General features: G+C 39.6%; 1 long non-coding RNA gene across 1 annotated transcript in view; it reads left to right on the forward strand.

Moving 5' to 3' along the window:
* The window catches only part of LOC146866955 (uncharacterized), a 90,910-nt gene that overhangs the window by 7,967 nt on the left and 70,536 nt on the right, over nt 1-12,407 (forward strand). Inside the window, exon 2 of the long non-coding RNA XR_014960946.1 lies at nt 2,740-3,942. This is a non-coding gene — a long non-coding RNA (uncharacterized LOC146866955). The remainder of the gene's footprint in view (nt 1-2,739; nt 3,943-12,407) is intronic.

The raw sequence follows: 12,407 nt of genomic DNA on the forward strand, positions 1-12,407 counted from the left end.
TTCCTTCATAGTGAAACATTAGATTACTTTTTTGAGATGTTGTGCAATGCTACCTAACTGTATTTGGTAATCCTGACATGCACACAAGCCACTTCATTACCAAACATCACTTTTCACTTACACACAAATGATTAGAATTTTACTTATGGCACCAAGCTGGAAGGTTAGATTGGCAAGGCACCCCCCTAGAAAATTAACTAAACAGGTCAGAGAACAGGGGGAAGAAAACACCAAATACAAACTACCATAGTAGTATTCCCTCAAGACCTAAATTTCTTTAAATAGCGGCTTCTCGGAGCTCACACATGGGGCGTAAAAAACATTCTTCCCCACACAAAATGATTACTTATTATAGCATCTTTTATTTCATTTTTTCTTTTTTTATATAAATCTTTTCCTTTTTTCACATCTTAAAACTATGTTTTCAGTATATGTGTATATTTATCAATTACAACACAGTGACTATCATCATTTGTCTACTAAGGGTGTACATATGCTGCATCATAATTCAACATTTTAAAGATCACAATTAGTGGAATAATTACAGTTTAATTAAGCACATCCCCACACACATACACACCTCTCACAACTTCTACAATCATATCTCTTGCATTCAATACATTCACGCTCAACACCCCAGAGCAATACTTTTACGCACAGATGGAACGCAAACTGGGTGATCAATTCAACACTCGATTGCTATGCTGGTAGCTGGGGTGTCACACTCTCTCTCCGGTCGACGTACGTTTCAATGGTATACTATTGTCTAAACCATCTTCTTCAGGACCTGTTATTTATTGCTTTGTAATGGGTGGAAGGAGGGGGAAACTAATTCTGTCACTAATATTCGTATTGTGTTCTTTAATGGTACTTTTGAACTCAATGTCAGTACTAGGCCTTGCTTCTTGAAAACGGTCTTCCAAAAGTCTTATATTGTGATGTCCTGCAAAGTATTGAAAAAGCCTTGGCAAAAGTCAACGGCACTGTCTGGATTATGTTACCAGGATAGTTCAATCACGATAGTGGAGGATTCCTCTCTCCGATGTCCTTTGTATTATATCACTATTTGTTAAGCTTGGTTTGTCTGTCAATGGTCTGGCGGCATCCATAACATTCTCAGTGCTTGCGGCGTATTGCAATAAAGGTTTCCAAGCTGGAAGGTAGAAGTACCCTGTTTTAATTGTCAGAATATAAAATTCATGTGGATGATTAAAAGTAAAGCACAGTAAGACAACATGTCTAAAACTCAACAGTTGTTTTCAGTATTAGCACTAACACTACGCTAGCCTGAAAGGCCTCTTGCTCCAGGGGAGACATCCAGCTTCCAGTCGACAGTTGGAATACTTACAGAAAGGCTTCTAGAGGTTTTCGGTTGGAAAAGGGTAACGTTTAATAGTGCATTTTGCTCAATAGTAGGACAAATTTTGATTTTACCACTTAATTCAATATTGAGTAACTATTATAAATAAAGTCCTTGAAATATTTATGTAGCTCCTATCAAACCAAAATTAGCATTTCTTTAAAGTAATAATTTAGCTCAGTATTTCCCTATGTAAGTTGCCAACCTTCTTACAATACAAATAGCTTTTGTGTCCATTTCATTGTAAGGACATGTGAAACATTAAACATTTACATGTCGTCCTGTTAAGCACCATGCATCCTGCTCTATAGGCAATAAGGCATACTTAGGGGTGACTTCATATTATTTAAAAGGAAGGGTTTGACCAGTCAAAAGGGGTTATTTTGACAGATCGAATTTGCAGTTTAAATTTACCACAGGCATGCATGCAGCCTGTGTGCAAATATCAGGCTGCGCACAACAATAGTCTCTCAATTGTGGCCCAAACACATGGTTAGCCTGGTGCCCCTTACCCTAGCTGTGCCGCATCTTATATTAAAAGACTGGCAGTAAACCTGCCAGACTAATTACCATGGCTGCATTGGCATGAATTTACCATGAGTGAGATTCAGGTAGTGAAACTTAACCACTGTAAAGGTCCAAAAACCGTTTGCTCAAAAACGAAAGATCCTACTGGACTAAATGGGCGGAACCAATTTGCAACAGCCTCTTTCTTTTTTTACAACTTCTATTTTGCAAAGACCTGCTGAGCATTCTTTTTCTCGATAATATTTAAACCTGATACTGATCTGTGTTGTCCTTAATAGTGCACTTGCTAAAGTTCAGTCCCTTCTTTTGAACAGAATGCAGAATTTGTTCACATTTTTAGTGAATTGTAAAAGCTCCCAGACCAATACTGGTGTCCCAAAATTAAGCATAATATAAAATGTGGTTTCGTATGGTTATAAGCTTTGCTTTAGACTTAAAAAAACAACACTTTTACCCAGTAGTTGTAGGAGTCTCATTCAGACAGGAGCTCCACAGGATTTTCAGGAAATTGCTTCGGGAAGAAAGGTAACCATCTTGACTGAAACCTTTTATTTCCTCCTAGCCAGGAGAAAAATATCATTGCCAGGAGAGAGGTGGGTAAAGCAGGATTACAATATTAAAGGTTTTAGATTGCCTTTGCTCAAGTTGGTGGGTAAACAGGAGGCACTGTTTGGAAGTAGGTTTACAATGGGCTTAAGCATGTGCAAAGGCTTTACATGAATATGCACTAGAAACAAGTGGATCCATTCCCATTTGTATTCCTGTTTCTATAATTCTGTATTATTTTCTGAGTGTCAACTGTTTTAACAACAACATTACTAGCTGAAACAAATATGCTCTTGTTTTTACAGATACTACGAACATCGCCAGATCAAGCGCCAACTGCTCTTGAACAGAACCCAAGCCTGTGGAAGCACTCCCTCCTTTAACCTGAAGCAGTAATTCAGATATGAAAACAGAATCTGCTCGAAACACATACTCCCATGTGGGTCAAAGACAGTAAATTAGGACTACTCTTGGACATAACCGAGACAATTATGGACATTTTGCAATAAATGATTGCAGACTTTGCAGATGTAAGACATCCTAATATGACTGAGGTTTAGGCTCCACAGAGCCCAGAGATAGGAAAAGACATATTATGGAAAAACCAAGAGAGAGATGGAAGTGTTAGAGGGTTGGCCTTTATAGGGGTACAATGTTTGTGTTTCTTTGCTTATGTACAAGCGTTGCATTTCATATATTTGTATAGCTGTGTATCTGAGTGCACATTTTCTATTTATGATTGAGTGTTGCATTTAGTATTGATTGCATGTGTACCACATGTAATGCTTGCTTAATTGTAGTTTGATAGCTCAATTATTCATAAACAAGTATTAATAGATTTATAATGTGTGATAGAATTTAGTTAAAGTGCAGCAGAATTATTATGCTCATTCTTGCATTTTACATCACTGATCATGAGGGCGAAAGGTGTATTTAATCCTGGGGCAGACATATATTAGACAAAAAGGAATCTACAGCTTTGGTCCTGGGAGACTGGTTCATGTTAGCTAAGCTGCAAACAACCCTAAGACAGAGCGACCGCCTTGAAGAAAAGTGGCGACGATATGTGGCCTAGAGTCCACCTCAAGAAACTTGGACAGGCACTTTTGATGCTAAGACAGCTCAACGACAGACTGGAAGGGAGGGTTTAGTTACAAAAACTGGTTCCACCAGTGGAATGCAATTAATTTCTGAATTACCATCACAATGTTGCAATTCTTTTTGCTACTATGATTTTTAATTGCCACTATTGTGTTTGTTTTATTGTTACATCTATATAAATATTGTAAGCAGTAGATTAGGAAGTTGATTTTAATATTGTCTTAAAAAATATACATTGTGGATTTCTTGTGTGTGCATCCAGGGTGAAAGGATTTTTCAGAGCTCAGTAACAAACAAAGAAATCTGAACGTTCCACAGGATTGATCGATTGCCCAGATCGCACCACCCTCATGTAATGCGCATGTGTTTCATTGGTTACAGGCCGCAAGGTTCCATGTCACGAGCTGGTAAGTTGGCCTTGAACCTGACCATTAGCCAGAGAGTTAAGAGTTCTAAAACTGGGCCATATTTTGCAAATAGTTCAAAATAATATTAACAGGAATATAAAATCAGCTGCCTGTGCACAGTGGGGGACAGCTTTTACACTCTCCAACCTACATCATATGCTCTCATAAAACCTTATCTGTGTACTTTGAAACTCCGTAGCGTTTTTTTATTGGGAAGCTGTGTTTGATCTGCTGTACTGGACCTCAAGACCCTGGTGAAGCCATACAGGGGGACGTCTGTGACAGGCATACTCACACATTATCAGCTTGCTGGATTCATCAGGTTACTAAGGAGGTTCTTAGACTAGTCCATGCGGGAAATCCTTGTAAAGTCTCACAAGAGACAAGGATTGAAATATGGTGGTAGTGGTGTGAGACTCTGCTGCCTGTGAGCATACTCTATTCACACAGTATCACAAGCCAAAACCTGCAGCACATTGCTTTCTTGCCATGAGCACAACTAAGCATGTACACAGGGCAGATTGCCACTGGCTTGTGGAAATAAAAAGAGCCCTTTGCGCTCATATTAGGAAATAATAGAGAATATTGAGCAAAAATGGTTCAATAGTTTAAGTGGACCAGTCATAGGGATGGATGGGCATTATATTCCTGAAATGCTGTGAAGGACATGCATGCAGATACTGTTCACCCAACGAATAAAAAGAAACAGGGATTCCATGATCTTTCAGACAATTAGCATAGAGCCTAGAACAGAAAAATAACTAATTGGAGCAAATAGCATGTCAAATACTTGCAATTGTCCAACAGGCACATGCATCAATGTAAAAACCGGTCGCAAACGGGCAGATTCTCAGAATCTGCCCGTTTGCGACCGGTATAAAATCGCAAAAATCGCAATTTAAGGAATCTCTAAATTGCGATTCCTTAAATTGCGATTGCATTTAAGGAATCCCAAATTGAGATTCCTTAAATGCAATGCATGAAAGTGAAAAAATTAGCGATTTCGCTAATAGGTGGAGCAAATTACCATGAAGTTGAACTTCATGGTAATTTGCAAAAACTTTGAAAAATGCACTTTTGTGCATTTTTCAAAGTTTCATGTTGCGCACACACATGCCACATGTGTGTGCAACATATGTGCACAGATCAATTTCAGGGGTGCAATAGGGTGTCATTTTGACACCCTTGCACCCTTGAAATTGCATGAGCAATTTGCGAGTACCTACTGGTACTCGCAAATTGCTCATGCAATCTCCAATTCATTCCTATGGGCATGGAGGCCCATAGGAATGAATGGGACGGCATACCTTAATTGCGACTCGCAATTTGCGGGACGCAATTAAGGAATTTGTAGGAATCGCTATTTTTATAGCGATTCCTACATGCATAGGCTTTTGCAATTCCTTAATTGCGATTCCTTAAAAATCGCAATTAAGGAATCGCAAAAGTCTTTGTTGATGCATGTGCCAGCAAATGCATAAGAACACAATGATACATATTGCTATTTCTTAATGATCAATATTACACACCGCATCAACACCAATAGGAGAAACCCTCCACATAAACAGCCACAAAACAGACATATATACAAATATCATATACAGCAGAGAACATGGAAGGGAAAGAACAAACAAACATGCATTCCAAGGATATTAGTGAGGCCACATAGAAAGTAGCAAAAGCATGCTCATCTACTAATGCGGCTGAATTATATGAGGCATTAGCATAAGCTGAACATATGTTAGCATTGGCAAAGGAAGACTGGGATTGTCAAGAGCTTTTACGTGTGTTGTTTTTACACTAGGCTAAACTACTGTACGACCTAATATGAGCAAAGATGTGGTTGTATGTAAAACATCATAATGGCTCAGTTGCCACATAAAAACATTGTCCGTAAGAAACTTACACCATTCTGAGTCAGCCCAAAGCTTCCATATTAAACCCTTGGGGTCTCATTTATGAGGTTTTGGTGGTGGGCAACGATGCAAGAAACCTGCTGCGCTGCCCTGCGTCAAAACAAAAGGGCAGGAATGCGCCGTATCTATGTGATACGGTGCATTCCTGTCCTTTTTCCCTGCACTGGCGCACAATGGGCTACCACGCGCCAATGCAGATTGATTTTATGCAGGAAGGCACACAACAAGTGGTTTTATGTGGCCTTGTAAATATGCTGGGGCACATTGCGCCACCAGAACGTCAAAAAAGTGACGTTTCGGTGGCGCAAAAGTGCCGCAGAGGCCCATAGATCCCATATTATTTGTGGCAGTGATAATATGATAGATGACAAACATGTTGTCAGGTTGCAATAACCTTGTGTACGGGTTCCAATGGAAATAATGCTCTTTTCTGTCTCTTCAATAATCACATACACTAAGTAATGAGGGCCAGTGTTTGAAGAATAGAAAGGCCAATGGGATAAGAGAAAAAACAGAGACACAGAAGTCCACACTCTGCCTCGCCACTTTTGGGGTCAATGAGATCTACAGATTGTAGTGGATCTCTTGGAAATATCTCTGTATACCCAAACGTACACTTCTATTGGAAAACTAGCAATTCCTGAAAACTTAAGCGTTGTAAATACATGCTATCTTGTGGAAGATGAGGATAGCTACTACTTGACTGTTGCAAAACGTTTACACAATGTTCATGAATATATTCATATATAGGAATATATGCAATTGTTCTCTTTAGGATCCACCCACTTCCTTCATAGGGACGTTTGGCAGAACATACAATGCTAGTCTTATCAGTGCAGATAATTGTAATCCAGTCTTAAAAATGTACATAAATGTCCAAGGAATAGTTTAAAAGTGTGTTTTCAACAAAACAAAACTTGAAGGTACATCTCTGTAAAGTCCATAGAGCAATCCTTTAGGAAGCAATAGTTTTTGGCACTTGAAAGCTGATATTTATGTAGCAAGGCCCTGACTTCAGCAACTGTGTAATAAGTTTGCCTAGCAAAAGATGCCGTAAAGCATGATGAAAAGTCATGATTAACATCCAAGATAGCCACTGTCTCTAAACACATGTTTTTGGCCTGCTCAGTATCTTTACTCGCTTCAAGAATCCTTTGCCCATGCGCAGCTTAAATCCAGTCAGCACCAGTACTCCATCATGACCAGGGTGACTGGAATTTTGTGATTGTGTGGCCGCAATGATTTTCGCATGCTTATAGATTTGCTGCATTTGCCACATAATTAATCATCTGCCACATAATGTGCAGATTTTAGCCAAAGAAAGTGTTGTTTCTAGCTCAAATGGTTCAAAAGTTACTAAAAATGTGCAGTGACACACATTGCCGCAGCAGTGGAAGGCCCTTTGCAAAGGTTGACTAATTGCATTTTTGTTGCTTATTGCTATATTTGGGTGTTAAAATGGTACTAATGAGTTACACCCAATGCATAGACAATGTTAACAAGTTTGAAAATGATAAAATAATGAAGTGATACTATTACAAAATGTGCCGCATTATGCTGCACAATGTAGATTTTCCACATCCTTGATGGGCTGAAAATCTGGATTTTATTAAAGACATGGAGGCTAATATTATGCAATAAGATCCTTTATTGCCACCACTCAGCAGCATATTTTAAAGCTTCTAGACTTAAGAACTTAGAACTTTCAAAACATTCCACATAGAATCAAACCCCCAGCAACCAGTCCACTGCCTTCTTTATTGAACTGCAAATTCGGAAGTAAATGTACTTAATAAATTTCCTTCAAATGTTACGAAAACCTCTTCTTTCCCAAACAAATCCAGAGAAAAAGAACACTCCACGCAGAAATCCGTGACATCATAGACTTGTCCAGCTGTGAAAATAATAAAACAACATCAGAATCGGGCAAAAACCTTCCGAGGTATAATATTTGCCTCTGTGTCTTTAATAAAATCCAGATTTTCAGCCCCTCAAGGCTGGGGAAAATCTACATTTTATGTCAAGAACTGGAGGCTAATATTATGCAAGTTTAAAGCTTATCAATCAAACAAGTAGCTGCATTTTAAATCGGTTTAAAGTAAAAACATCTGAACACAGTATCAGATGATCAGTCAGCACAGCATAAAATGGCTTGCAAACTACCCCCAACCATACATGCTTTGGAAGCAGCAGCACCTCTCACAGAATGCACCCCAAACATACTCACATCCACTCCGCACTTCTTCAACATTTCCTTCACCCATCTAGCCAAAGTGGGTGAAGAGACAGCCTTATGGGGATGTCTGAAAGAGACCAGCAATTGTTAAAACACAGAGGATCTTACATGCAATGTTCTTTTTTCATATTCCTTAACACAACGCACCACACACAACTTCCTTCTTTCATCAAAATAAGGATAAAAAATTGTTGAAGAATTTGTTTTAGTTCTCTGTCTAACATGGAAACAAATCCCTTCCGGGGTATAAGATCTAAAAGACACCACCAATGCCCTAACATCAGATACCCTGCGGAAAGAGACCAGACACAATAACGTAGTCAATTTAGAAGATAAATCCCTAAGATTTAATTCACGATTATCATGCATGAATCCATAAATAACAGTACTGGCTTGTCCCAAACTCTCCTGAAAGTTTCCAAGCCACTAATTGAAGCCGGCCCACTTCCACTAGACTGTGAACCTCCCCCTGAGGGCTAAGAAGGCTCTCCCAAAAAACCGGCAGCAAAACCGGCAGGTCTACACTCATTTCCAACACGATCAAGTACCATGCCTGCACACTCCAAAAGAGAGTTATTACCACCACTGTTTCTTTCCATTTGTGAATCATCCCTGTCACTCTATTTATCATGGCAAAAGGTGGAAACGCATAAGCTTGAAGGTTTCTCCAATCTTGCAGAAAAGCATCTATCCCCACTGCATCCGGGTCTGGATGCCAACTGAAAAACTTTTCCGCCTGACAATTGAGTCTTTTCGCAAACAGATTCAATTCAAACGGACCCTACAAACGGTCCAAACTCGTGTCCAACATACAATCGCTGGAGTCGTGGAAATTCCTCGAGAACCAATCTGCAACTGAGTATGTAATGCCCGGAATATGTTCCACCTGAACAGACAGGCCTCTCTCAAAGCAGTACCCAGAAAATATTTTTGCTATATCTACTAGGCCCTCTGAACGTGGACCACCCATCCTGTTGACATATCATACGGCAGACACATTGTCTATTCTCAGAATTACAGAACATTTCACACTTTCCTCTGCAAAACAACTTATAGCAAAAGAACCTGCCAATAACTCCAAACAATTTATATGTAAATGATTTTCTTGCTCTGTCCAACGACCACCAGTTCTCATCAATCCACATCTTGCACCTCAACCCAAGCTTGCATCCGATTCTATAATCAGGTCTGTGTTTTCTCCAAAAATTGCAGGCCCATTCCAAGCATACATATTCCTCAACCACCAATTCACTTCCGGTCTTGCTTCCAATGAAAGACAAACCCTTTCTGAGTACCTCAAGCCATTCCTCAAATGATTTGCTTTCAATCTTTGTAAGGCCCGATAGTTGAAGAGAGTAGGCCAACAATACGAGCTACCGTTCTCAATGAAACACAATCTAACTTCAGCGTACTCCCTAATTCCTTTCTTATCCTTTTCAGTTTTTCTTTTGGTAACCTCAATAATCCTTCCACAGTGTCTATTATAAAACCTAAGAACCGTGTTTGTTGATTTGGCACAAATTATTACTTTGTTTTGTTCACTACAAAACCTAAAAATTCCAACCGTCTCACTGCAAGATTTGTGTGGCAAACCAAGTCTGTCTTGTTTTGACCCATAATCAAAATGTTGTCCAGATAAATAATCTGACGAACATCCCTCTGTCTCAAAGAAGCTCTCTGAGGGCAAAGTACCTTCGTTAAGCACCATGGTGCCAACGAAAGACCAAAAGGTAAACACAAAAATGTCCACAAGCTCTCCTTCCACTGGAATCTCAAATACGTCTGATGTTCTTCCCAAATAGGAACTGTCAAATATGCATCTTTCAGATCAAATCGAGTCATCCAGTTCCCTTTCTGCAACACATCCTTCAACAAATGCATCTCTTCCATTTTGAAGTGTTGCTACTGTACCCAATCATTCAGTTCTCTCAAATTTATCACAGGACACATTCCCTTGTCTTTTTTCTCCACCAGAAAAATATTGCTCACAAAACCTTCTGCGCAATCCAACCCTCTCACCGCAGCTCCTTTTGAAATTAATTCTTGAATCACCAAATCTATCAAATTCTCTTGATCCCTTTAAAAAAACAACCTCCTTGGCAAACAAGTCTGCACTGGACTTCCAACAAACTCTATTTGAAAACCCTGAACAGTTTCCAACACCCAAGGATCCCTTGTAATCACCAACTAATTCCGATAAAACTGGGCAAGTCTGCTGCCCAATTTTAAGGGGATAACAGAAAGGCCTTGACTTACTAACTGAGCCTCTGCCTGTTCCCTTCCCTCAACCGTATCTTCCCTGAGATCTATTCCTCTGCAGAAAGAATTCACCTTGACGAAAGGTTTGTTGACCTTGAAAGCCTCTGAAACCTCATGAAAAGGAGCCTCTTGTGATTCCCTGACCTTAGCCGAGGAACCGACTCCGGCAAGTCAAAAACACGCTCTTGAAATACCTTCTTGATTTCTTTTTGTGATGTTTGCAGGGAACTAAAAGCCCCTACATATCTGGAAAGGTCTTTTATACATTTATCACCAAATAAAAGTCCATTTGCCAAAGGCCCTTCTTCTTTCCCTGCTAACTCTGCCAATTTTGGATTAATTTTCAACAATATACCTTTCCTTCTCTCAATTAATAAAGCCGTATTGGCATAAGCCAAAAGGCATACAGCTCTCTGGATCCATTGACGAAGTGTGTCCACATCAACATTTTTCTTATACATATAAGCTTCCTCAGTCATATCAAAAGCCTTAGTTAAAGTTCCCACAACATCCAAAAGCATATCATGGCATGACTTCAAACCTTCATCCAGACCCCTCCTTGGGTTGCGTACTCCTTTAGCAATAAATGCTATAATTTTTGCGTCCAGTTCTGGAGTTGTAACTACTTTTTTATCAACAGAGGGTCTACGGCATTCAGATCTCAGTCTGACACACACCTCCTTAGGTATTTCTCTTCTAATCCAATATTCAATATATTGGGCTACATGATCAGAAGGGGACGATTCAGGTGATAAAGGGTGTTTAATCAGAAGAGGGTCAAACATAGTTTGTCCAAATGGATCCAAGATAGAGCCATCATCCTTTTTAAACTTTCCATCCTTTGCAAAACCCCCTCCAGAAGAGATCTCTTCCTCTGTGTCAAACTCTGAAGAACAACTGAGTTCCACCTCAGCACTTTCGGAGGACTCATCACAAATTACCACCTTGTGTTTATGTCCGTTTATTTTTTCACCACTTTCAACTTCTGGACCTTCATTCTGACCATCATCGATGCCCTCAGCATCACCCACATGTCTGTCCTTACAACAAACGTATTCTACCATAGTAGACTTCTTTCTTTTTGCCAAACCATCATTGGTTGACACATGCTTCCATTTCCGCAAAGCTTTCCTTGCTGATCTTTTTGCTACTTCAACCTCAGAATTGCTCCTCATCAGGAGTAGTCAATCTAAGAGCAAGCAACTCTAATTTCTTCTCCATTCTCAGTGAAACCTCTGTTGTAATCTTTTCAATAGCCTTATTCAATTTCTCCTCCAGAGAACTCTCCATAGATCTCTCTGCCTGTTCCATTATAAAATTCAAATCTGTTCACCAACAAGTAAAAGAACTATACAAAAATTTAAAAATCTATTTTGCTTCCAAATCCATATCAATTAAGCACAACACTCAAATTACAAAAGAGAGATCGAAGACCTCACCAAACTCCAATTATATGAACTCCAAAATCACTTCACTAAAACAGTCTCCGTGCAACAACTCACTTCTGACAGAATAAACCGATCCAGTCCGGCCGAGCGTTCTAAAAAAGACACTTTCTATGGGAGCCTGGACAATCCAAAAACTGTTCAGTCAATCAAATCAGCAGTCTAGTCTTTCGGTACCCTGTTCGCACGTAGCACGGCAATACGCTCCATGACGCACACCTCCATGACACGCACCTCCCTCGCAGAGTCTCAGCACACCGAAGTCTGCTCGTGCTCCGGACAAAGAGGGTCACTGTAGCAACCATCCGCCAGTTCACAACCGCAAAGACAATGGTTTCACTCGCGCAGGCCCGAGGTAGACCAAAAAAGCACCCAATTCTAATAAAGCCTACTTTCTAAATCTCCACAAAAGTGAGTTCTCAAATCAGCACAAATTAAAACCAAATACTAATAAACAGAAAAACTCAATATTCATATCTATTTTAAAAATGAACCACCTGACAGCCAAACCAGTCGCACATCATACCTACAAACAAACTCATTTAACATACCCTAAACAAATTCATTAACACACTCATAACATGAATAACATCATGAAAAGTATAGTAC

The sequence above is a fragment of the Triturus cristatus genome, chromosome 1_2 (assembly GCF_964204655.1).
Source record: "Triturus cristatus chromosome 1_2, aTriCri1.1, whole genome shotgun sequence".
Lineage (NCBI taxonomy): Eukaryota > Metazoa > Chordata > Amphibia > Caudata > Salamandridae > Triturus > Triturus cristatus.